Here is a 9741-nt window from a genome sequence, read left to right as displayed (position 1 = left end):
GCAACCCACCATGTCAATATTGCTATTATCTTCCTTTCATAGCTAAGTACACAGAGGCTCAGGGCTCTACCTTGTTAAAATCTAACCAATTAAGTGAAGAAGGTAGAATTTTTATCTGTTTGCTAACAGTATGCTCTTAACTATCATAGGTTTGTAGATCATCTACGAATACAACGTTCGTATTCAGTGCAAAATGAAATCAAAAGACCCCTTGTTAAAAACTATTAAGAATTCCAAAGGAGAGAGAGTGTGTTGATATCAAACAAAGAAAAAAGGAACTGGAGTTCAGAGCCCTGCTGCTCTGCCCAGATCAACTACCTCAGCTCCAGCTCTTAACCAGAAAGAACTCTCTTGGAGAGATGAATTCATTCTACAGATTCCTATGTGTCTCCTCTGCAGACCCAACACAGGGTTGAAGTGTGGCCCTGGAATGTGATTGGAACAGGTGTCTTCAGCGGTTCTCTGCCAAGCAAACCGGGGCAATTAATGTGCAGGGTGACCTCCTTGTTCCTCCTTATTTTGGGAAGGCCCGCTGTGTCCACTGCTCTGTGCTAGGCACTAAGGAAATGAGTGTATGGGCTGAGGAAATGAGGTTGATGACATTAGGAGCAGTGGCGGAATTGAAGGCCATGCGTTCCGAAGAGCCCAACTTCAAATTAGGCCCCTCTAACACCTGCAAAAACCAGGAACCTGCCTCCTTTACTCTCCCCACCCCTGCCCCCCAAGTCAGCACCGCCTGGATTTTTAAAGAACTGTGTAATGTATTCAGAGGAAGTCTGGCGAGAAGAGGTGGGAACTAGGCCGCAGGATTCTAATCCTGAATATTCAGGGAAGGCAGCCCGTCCTATTCAGTGAGGCTGATCAATAGAGACTGTATTCAGACTCTAAATGTGAGCATTATGTACAGATACAAAATATACAATGCCCCAAAATGGGGAGAGACATTTCTGATTGAATTTTTTTGTTTGGGTTTATAAAAATAACTCGTGGTGCATCAATTACTCTCATTTCCATGGATACAGGCAATGCTTTATTATGTAACTCTACAGCTGTGCTGGGTTTTAATATAAACCCAGATTTTTTCATCTATTTCTCTTTCATAGTTACTGAACTGAGATAATAGCATCTTTTACCTATGAATGTATTCAATTCCCTTTTTTTCCCCCCTCACCATCCTGGAAACTATTATTGATTAGAATTTCATTTTGTGGCTTTTGTAATAAAATCTCCAGTAAATGTTACCGTTGCATGCAGCAGAGTAGTGGAGTGGGAGAAGGTCATTCTTTATGTATATTGTGTGTAAATATGTATGCATAAAGAATGCAGAGAGAGGGAGGAGAGAGAGAGAGAGAGAGAGAGAGAGAGAGAGAGAGAGAGAGAGAGAGAGAGAGAGAATATATGTGTGCATTCTCCCAGGCTTAAACAAGTGAACTGCCTGGGCATTGTGCTGACTTCCAATTTGCTCTAGGGCAGCTTTCAAATAACTGTTTATTCCATTTGAAATATTTCTCTACCCGGTTTTTGAAGAATAGATGCCCCCCCCCTTCAGAACAGAACTGTATCTTGGCAGCTTGACGATCTGCAACTCTGTGCCACTGTTTTTTACCTTTCTCTTGATGCTCAGAGTTGGTTGATGTCATGCAGTTTCCACCTCCCAGCTCTGTCTGAATATAAATGGTCTCCCATCTTCCTAGCAGGGATTGGAACAGAGTGTGGTGAGCAGAGAACAGAGGATGTGGCATGACCGTTCGAGATAGGCCTAAAGTGGCCACATGAGGAGAATGGATGGGGATGTGCTTTGAGATGCTACTCCTGCAAACAACCAACCACTAGGAATTACCCCACTGACATTCAAACTGCGGAGGAGGCTGGAGAGATGGCTCAGTGGCTAAGAGCACTTTGCAGAGGACCTGGGTTCAATTGCCAGCACCCACATGGCAGCTAACAAGCTTCTGAAACTCCAGTTCCAGGATTTCCCATCCCCCTCTTCTGGCCCACTTGGGCACAAGACACTTAGGTCGTACATAGACATGTCTGAAATTAGAAATAAGCATTTTAAAGCCTCCTTTGTGTAGACAGGTTAACACCAGGGCCAGGAGAGGCCTTGGGGTCTAGCACGTCCCCCAGACTCCACGTGAAGAACTTCATGAATCTGGTGATGTGATTTCCATGCCTTTCTGGATTAGATCTGTTCATCAGGAAGACTTGGAAGATGGGAAACTGTTTTATAACAATTTCTATAAAGGTCACTGTCCTTTTTTGATGACAGAAACCAGCAAAGAGGGACTGTTTGGATGCCTGCACCGTTCCTTGTTCATTACCATCCTACTCAGTGATAGGCACCCAACCCAAGCTGGGCACTGTCCAGCTCCACCTGCAGGGAAGACCCCTCTCTGATGGGTGGTGGGAAGGTTAGACAAGCCACTCCCCTCCTCTCCTGTTGCAACAACCCCCCTCTCTAGCAGAAGAGACTCAGGCTACCATCCAGACAAAAGCAGAGGTAAGCAAGACATCCCAAGAAAGAGCCTACAGGAAACCGCAGGCCATACTTCACTGATACGGATACCCCTAGGGTCACCTCTGCCCCCAACATGTTTAAATCTGAATATTCAAATCAACAGATGGTTCTTCTTGGCTCAAGTCAATTCCACTGGAAGCTAGGGTGTGGCACATGCTGCCACCTTTTTGGAACATTCTTCTTGCCTTAGTCTGGATGGCATCTTCCTGGCTCAACGTTAGGATTTTATTGAACACAAGGCTGCAGCTTAGATCAGCATTGCCAGGTAGGCTGAGACCTGTTGTTGGCCCCTGATCTTGGTTCTTGAATGGATTGTGTTTCGGGCACAGTATGGGGATCAAAGTCCTAAGTAATCAAGAAGAAGGATAATGATGTAATGGCATGTTGCTATGTGAGGAACAAATAATGTGACAAAAGCAAGAACGTTTGACTCAGGAGAAGGCAGAGCACTGGGCTGCTGGTGTCTTTGTTGTCCTTAAGAGCAGAGAGGAGGTTAGCGGCGATAGCGGCGATCACCATGCTCAACTCCCCCCTCACATCTCAGGCTCTGAGGCTAACATGGAAAAGCCCAGCAGCCTTGCAGGACACAGAGTACAGCTTTTTGCTCCCTGGAATTTAGGAAATTGAGAATATAACATCAACCTGGTGTCCGGGAAAGAGTTACTCGGAAACAAAAACTCAAAAGCCTCACACACCTCAGACTAAGCGCGGATTCACTGCCCATGAGAGCAAGTGCTGCCATTCTAGGCAGGATGTTTATGGAGGGATGGGCAGCCCTTGGTGAAACCCTGACTCCATCTGCAGCTTCAGGTCAGGCTAGCGCGAGAGACCTGCAGCTTCGGCAAAGCTGCTTCAGAAACCACATGGGGCCTTGAGGACTCATGATCCTGTCTATTGTTTCAAGGCCAGAACAGAGCTGGTTTCTGATTTGCTGTGTCTCTCAGGCCACTCAAAACTCTTCCCAAGACTCCACCCTCTTATCCTACCAGTGTGTGCACCCCTGTTCAGGTGTGGCTGCCTGAGTCAGAGCTGGATGCTCCATCCAAGCTGGACCAGGCAGCTTCGTCATCCCACATTCCGGATTAAATCATTGCATCTCTGCTAGTTGTCCTTGAATCCAGGCTGCCCTTTAGTTGGGAGGGTTCCAGAGTTTAAGGCCAAGGCAGGGCAGAGAGACTCTTCAGGAAAAAGGTTTGGGGGTGATTTCGGAGGGACACACAGGTTGTGCTTTCTCAATATAAAGCCCCTTTAGCTTCAGCTAGCCTAATTTGGCTCTTGATCTCTGCAAGCAAACTTATCCTGATCCAAAGCTGTAGGCTGGAATGGGTACCTCTGAGGTACACGTGGTGATTTTGGCTGCAGGAGTGATAGTGTTCCATAGGATACAGTTCCAGCCTTTTAAAACATCTCCACTGATTTCCTCCCTGAGAAATTTTGATTATCTTAGCTTGTTCAGCACCTTAGCATTGGCAATTCCTTTTCCAACACAGAGAGGTTAGAACTTTGGTCTTAGCAATTGACATTACTGGGCTAGAAATGAATAATGCTAACTTGACAATTTCAGGGTGCTTTTTAGTGGAAAGTGATCCGACTTTGCCATTCCTACCACCATGTGATTTGTTTCATTGGAACAACACTCATGCCAACTTATTCAACAGAGGGTCACTGATGTAGAGATCCACTTGGGAAATGTTGGAAGAGTGTTAGGGATGAACAGAGGATAGCAAGGCAACCTAGAACCAGCGACTGAGGGAAACTGTTCTCCTAGGACTTGGAATAAAAAGGAAGAAGGGAGAGGAGAAGAGAAGGAGAAAAAAAGAGAGGGGAGACTAAGACAGAGAAAGAGCAATAACTAAAAAAAGAAAGAAAGGAAAAAAGAAGTCCAAGAGCCGGGGCCACCTGGCAGAACACAGAGCCATGGTGGAGAACCAGAACCCAGAGGCAGCACAGTTATCACAGAAGGTAAGAGCCAAGAGAGGGAAGTGCGCATGAACGTTTTAGTTTCTCCCTTTCCCTCACTGCCCAGTCTCCCATTGGGCATCCCACGTTTCTCTTTCTCAGAGTCTGCTGCTAAGGAGCATGGGCACCATCTTTTGCAGAGATTATCAGTACTTTGGGTACAGAGATCAGGGCGAGGGAAGGCCATGAATCCAAGACCAAGTGGGTCAAGTGGCCCGTATATAGTCAGGCGGCACAAGGAACTCTAAGAACGGCCACAGAACTACTCCCATGTCTTGGCTCAGAATAGAGCAAGGGGAAGACATGTGGAATTTTCCAAAGGTACCCGACAAAGCTACTTGTGACTTGTTCTAGTCACAAGTGACTCGCTTTTCTGGAATATCCAGGGTAAAGGCTTTAGGCAGAGACGGGTGGAGATGGTTGTCTGTGCCATCAGGTAGCTCTCGTCTCTGCTCTCCTGCACCTGCTGTTATTTTTTAGGCCACACTTTTTAGGGAAAAACATTGAACTGCTGGTAGCTCCAGGTTTTCATGTATTGGCTGAGCAACCCCAGAACAAACCCAACATCATGTTCTCAGTGTAGTAGCAGGAGCGGCGGGCTGCGTCCCCGGCACCCAGCCACCCGCAAGGCTAGCTTTACTAGAAATAATTACACGGAGACTATATTCTTTTAAACACCGCTTGGCCCATTATATCTAGCCTTTTCTCGGCTAACTCTCGCACCTGGACTAGCCCATTTCTAATAATCTGAGTAGCCCACGAGCTGGCTTACCAGGAATGATCTTAACCTGCGTCTGTCTGGAGTGGGAGAATCATGGCGACTCCCTGACTCAGCTTCTTTCTCCCAGCATTCTGTTCTGTTTACTCCTCCCACCTAAGGGTTGGCCTATCAAGGGGCCTAGGCAGTTTCTTTATTAATAAGAAATCACTCCCACATCATCTCAGGAGTTCCAAATGAAGTTCAAAGCTGAGTTTCATTGTCCTGTCTTGGCTGAGGTATCCGTTGCTAAGGACCAGGGGAGGAAACTGGAATGTGGAATGCTCTAGTTCCTTAGACCTGGCTGTGTGTGCACTCGGATGGAGCCAGGTCATGAAGTGGGGTGGAAGAGTGAGTCAAATTGGAACTGAAAGCCAGTTTGTCTAGGGGAAAATAAAGGTCTTTTCTCCAAAGAGGAGGTGCTAGGCAGGTGGAATGTTAGGTGTGGTTTCTATTGCCCTGGACACTTTTACTCCCAGTTTTGTCAACATCTCCCTGTGCTCCCAGTCACCTCTTTCCAGGGGTCCACATTTCGTCTTCTTCATCCCCACATCCAGCAAAGTCCAGCTCTCCGGTGTCGACCTAATAAACACCAGGGAGATGTTTGTGGAGTGGAATTAGATGTGAACAGCCACACCAGACATTTATTTCAAGGGTACAACTGGCATTTGCCATGATTGAGACTGCCACTATATTTCTTCACTTTCCCTGTGGTGGGTAGAGGGGGCTCTTAGCGGAAGCACTGCTGCAAAGGCAGCCCGCCCACACTCCCCTATCTCTTCCCCTGCTGCCTGATCTCTTGGGGACCCTAGCCAAGCCAGCTGAGAGCTCATATCCATTTGCTACAAATGAGAAAGCTGGCATTTCCCTCCAGTTGGCCCGAGGCACCGTCTTACCAATTTGAATTGCACATCAGCACCATGTCCTCCCTTAGATGTTTGAGGACAGGGACTCTTCAGTGAGTTCTCATCTTTTGGGTTTTACAAGAGAAAACACATCTGAGAGGCCTGTGTTGGAATTCGAGAGCCTTCTAGAAAAGTACCTTTAACATCATACCGCAACATCCAGGGTTTTCAATTACTCCACACAAATTAACTTCAGACTCCGTCTTTGCACAGGGCCGTGGCAGCAGCCTGAGCGGCTTCAGCCAGTGGCTTCTAAACTAGCCTCCTACTAGGCAGGACCATTATGGACCTTGTTTATAACGGAGCCATTAAAAATGAAGAGCTGTCACAAATCCCTTATAACGATGTTGGAAACTGTGTCGGCAAAGATTTTTTAATGACTGGATGGTTTTTAAAAAGGCAATGGAACACTTTTAATGAACTATAATGTAATAAATCAATCATACTCCCCTGCCTTGACTTCACTGTCTTCATATTTATTGCAGCTTATACAAAACCACGGCTATTCCTTTCCCACTCCCCCCCCCCCACATCCCTGCAGAGTTCAAGGAGACATCTAGGTACGGTGGATTTATATTTTAAGAGATAACATATTTGCTTTCAGTGTTATTTACCAAACACAGTCTTCAAAGTATCTACCGGAACATGGACTCTTTGCAAATTTTATTTTTGGTTTGTTCCTTCAAGAAGTATTAGGATTTTCTGGTCACAGTCAAGTAAATCTTACTCTACCAATTTAAGAAGGGGAAATTTACCGGCAGGATCTCAGAAATTCACCGAATTGAGGAGTGTTTTGAATTTGGCCAGAAATGGGCAGGAACCAGGGTGGCTGTGGAGAGCCAGACAATAGGAATGTAGCAAGTGTCTTGCAGCAGGGCGGTGGACAGAATGCTCCTGTTGCCTCCCTCTGATCTTGATACTTTTTCTCCTGTTTTCCTCCCCTAGGAAGGACAGCCTGCTTGCTGAGCCCAAGTCATGTGCTTCCTCCCTGGCTGCATGATGGGAGGAGGGGAAGAGGAAGAGGAAACAGGATCTCTGTTTCTCATGGTGGGAAAAGGGCGTGTGATTTGCTATCCAATATAGATGGCACACAATGGGAGAGGTAATTTCCCATAAGGAAGGCACTGAGCTGTTCAAAAGTGATCTTAATTAAGGGATTGTCAGCTGCAGGAGCAGATACTATGCCCCGTTCTCCTTATTGGCTTCACATAGGAAACATTTATTTCCCACTTACGTAATAGTCCACTTTGGTTAATTCTAATTAAGAGGCTCATTTTTAAGGACTCTGGAATTCCAGTTCTTTCCACTACAGCTCTATGTGTTAACCCAGAACTCCCTAAACCCATTCTGTGGGTCTCCCATCCCTGGGAGGTGTGTAACGTTCCCCTGGCCTTTTTAGACTGGTATATCTCAGTCATGTGGTCCCAGTGAAGTGTCAAGGAGGTTGGGGACTAGAACCTCAGGCAGGATGATTGTTTCTCACTAACAATACAAGCATGGAGGAAAGCATGAACCTCTGGAGATGAGACTAGCCTTCACCACAACAGAGAGAATCCTGGCAATTGGCGGTAAAGCTTTGCTGTGCAGTTGTAAGGCAATGGATTGTTCTATTTGACCACAGAGGTTTCCAGCAGAAAAATTCCCTAGTATATGTCTCTGCAACAATTCATTTCCAATCTAAAGTCACCGGCGAGACTGGGAAGGGATGGCTGACCCAGATTTGCCCCTGGGAAAAAGTGTAGGTTAGAGAGGACAGTGGCTGGTAGGTAGTTCTTCCAGTACCTAAGAAAATGTACTTTCCATGACACAACCAAACAGGAAGTTCCACACCGACAGTGGTGCCCAAGCTGATCTCCATTCTTCTGCTAAGTCTGCTTGCATTTGAAATACTTCAAACCTTTTCTCGCACCCCTCTCTGCGCAGCCCTCCCTCTGACTGGCTCCTCAATTCAGCTCTCAGATTTGTCTCACAAGTTCATCGCCCCCCCTCCTCAGAGATGAAAGTTCCCAACAACACCCCCAAGCACTTTCAAGCAAAGATCTTAGTTGTTATGCAAACATAGTTTCATTTTCACAAAAGAGCATTTCGCAGAAAGAAACATAAGTGCATATTTCAAAATGTCATTTAAGAAATGGGAAACAAAACAAAACAATAAAAGCAAGGCGAACCTGCCAGGATAATGCCAAGTTGCCTAAAGAGCGACTTTTCCCCAATGCCATCAAGGTAAGTGAAATAGAATGGCCTCTGACCAAGAACATTCTGACATTTTAAAAGCTGAATGGTGTGTGTGTGTGTGTGTGTGTGTGTGTGTGTGTGTGTGTTCTTACACAGGGACACAAAGAATACATATAATATTTAAAGCATATTATAGCATATATATAATATTTAAATTACATCATTTGAACCAATGCATTTTGTTAGGAGATATTTTGGTCAAGATGCGATGTTTTTTTTATTTGAAAATACTTACTTTTATTTTTTTATTTATTTTATTTTTATTTATTTATTAAAGATTTCTGTCTCTTCCCCACCACTGTCTTCCATTTCCCCCCCTCCCCCAATCAAGTCCCCCTCCCTCGTCAGCCCAAAGAGCAGTCAGGGTTCCCTGCCCTGTGGGAAGTCAGACCCAAAAAGAGGAACATGGGATGTACTCACTCATATTTGGTTTCTAGCCATAAATAAAGGACATTGAGCCTATAATTCGTGATCCTAGAGAAGCTAAATAAGAAGGTGAACCCAAAGAAAAACATATAGGCATCCTCCTGAATATTAACCTTCATCAGGCAATGAAAGGAGATAGAGACAGAGACCCACATTGGAACACCGGACAGAAATCTCAAGATGCAATGCTTTTTAGAAACAGAGCGAACCAAGCTTATGGCTTCAATTCCTTGCTTCAGTGCTGTGGGTCTTTAGCATTACAGCCACATTAAGCACATTAAAGAAGACTAATAAACTTGAAATATAGTTCTGGTGGCTGCCTTGTCATTTCAGGGAGAGGTGGAGAAGGCCGCTGAGCCGGGGGCTGCCGGAAGCCGTATAGCTGCTGCCCCTGCCCCTGGGTAGAACCGGGTTCTAGTCTTAGCTCGGCTTCTCCGGGACTCAATTTCCCCTGCTATACAAACGAAGAGATTAGAGGAGATGATGTTGGCAGCTCCTTCCAGCTTTGAAATTGCTCCCTGATTCCGATTGCACAGTAACTTGAAAAGTTAGTGCATTTCCCTCTTCTGATTTGAGTTCCGGTCTGCCACATAAACCGTATTCTCTGTCCCTCATTTCCTGTTGTTCCCGATTGCTGTATCAATTCACCGGGCCGTAGACCTTCACTGATAGCACCACAGGCACAGACTCCTTTATCCTGTTGTGTTTGCTTAGTCCTGCCTGCCTTAGGGAGCTGCGTTCCACCCGCATGAGCTGCCCTGGTCTCTCGCACAGAGAACAGCTGAGCCCACAGAGCTGTAGCGTGCCACAGGCTCTTCCACGTTGTGATTCCAGCCTGCTACTCGGCAGAGAAGGAAGTAGAGGCACCACCGCCACCACCATACCCACCACCACCACCACTACCACCACTACCACCATCCCCACCACCATCCCCACCACCA

This window comes from Microtus ochrogaster, unplaced genomic scaffold (assembly GCF_000317375.1).
Source record: "Microtus ochrogaster isolate Prairie Vole_2 unplaced genomic scaffold, MicOch1.0 UNK15, whole genome shotgun sequence".
Lineage (NCBI taxonomy): Eukaryota > Metazoa > Chordata > Mammalia > Rodentia > Cricetidae > Microtus > Microtus ochrogaster.
The sequence above is the reverse complement of the archived record's forward strand: the minus strand, read 5'-3'. Positions refer to the sequence as shown.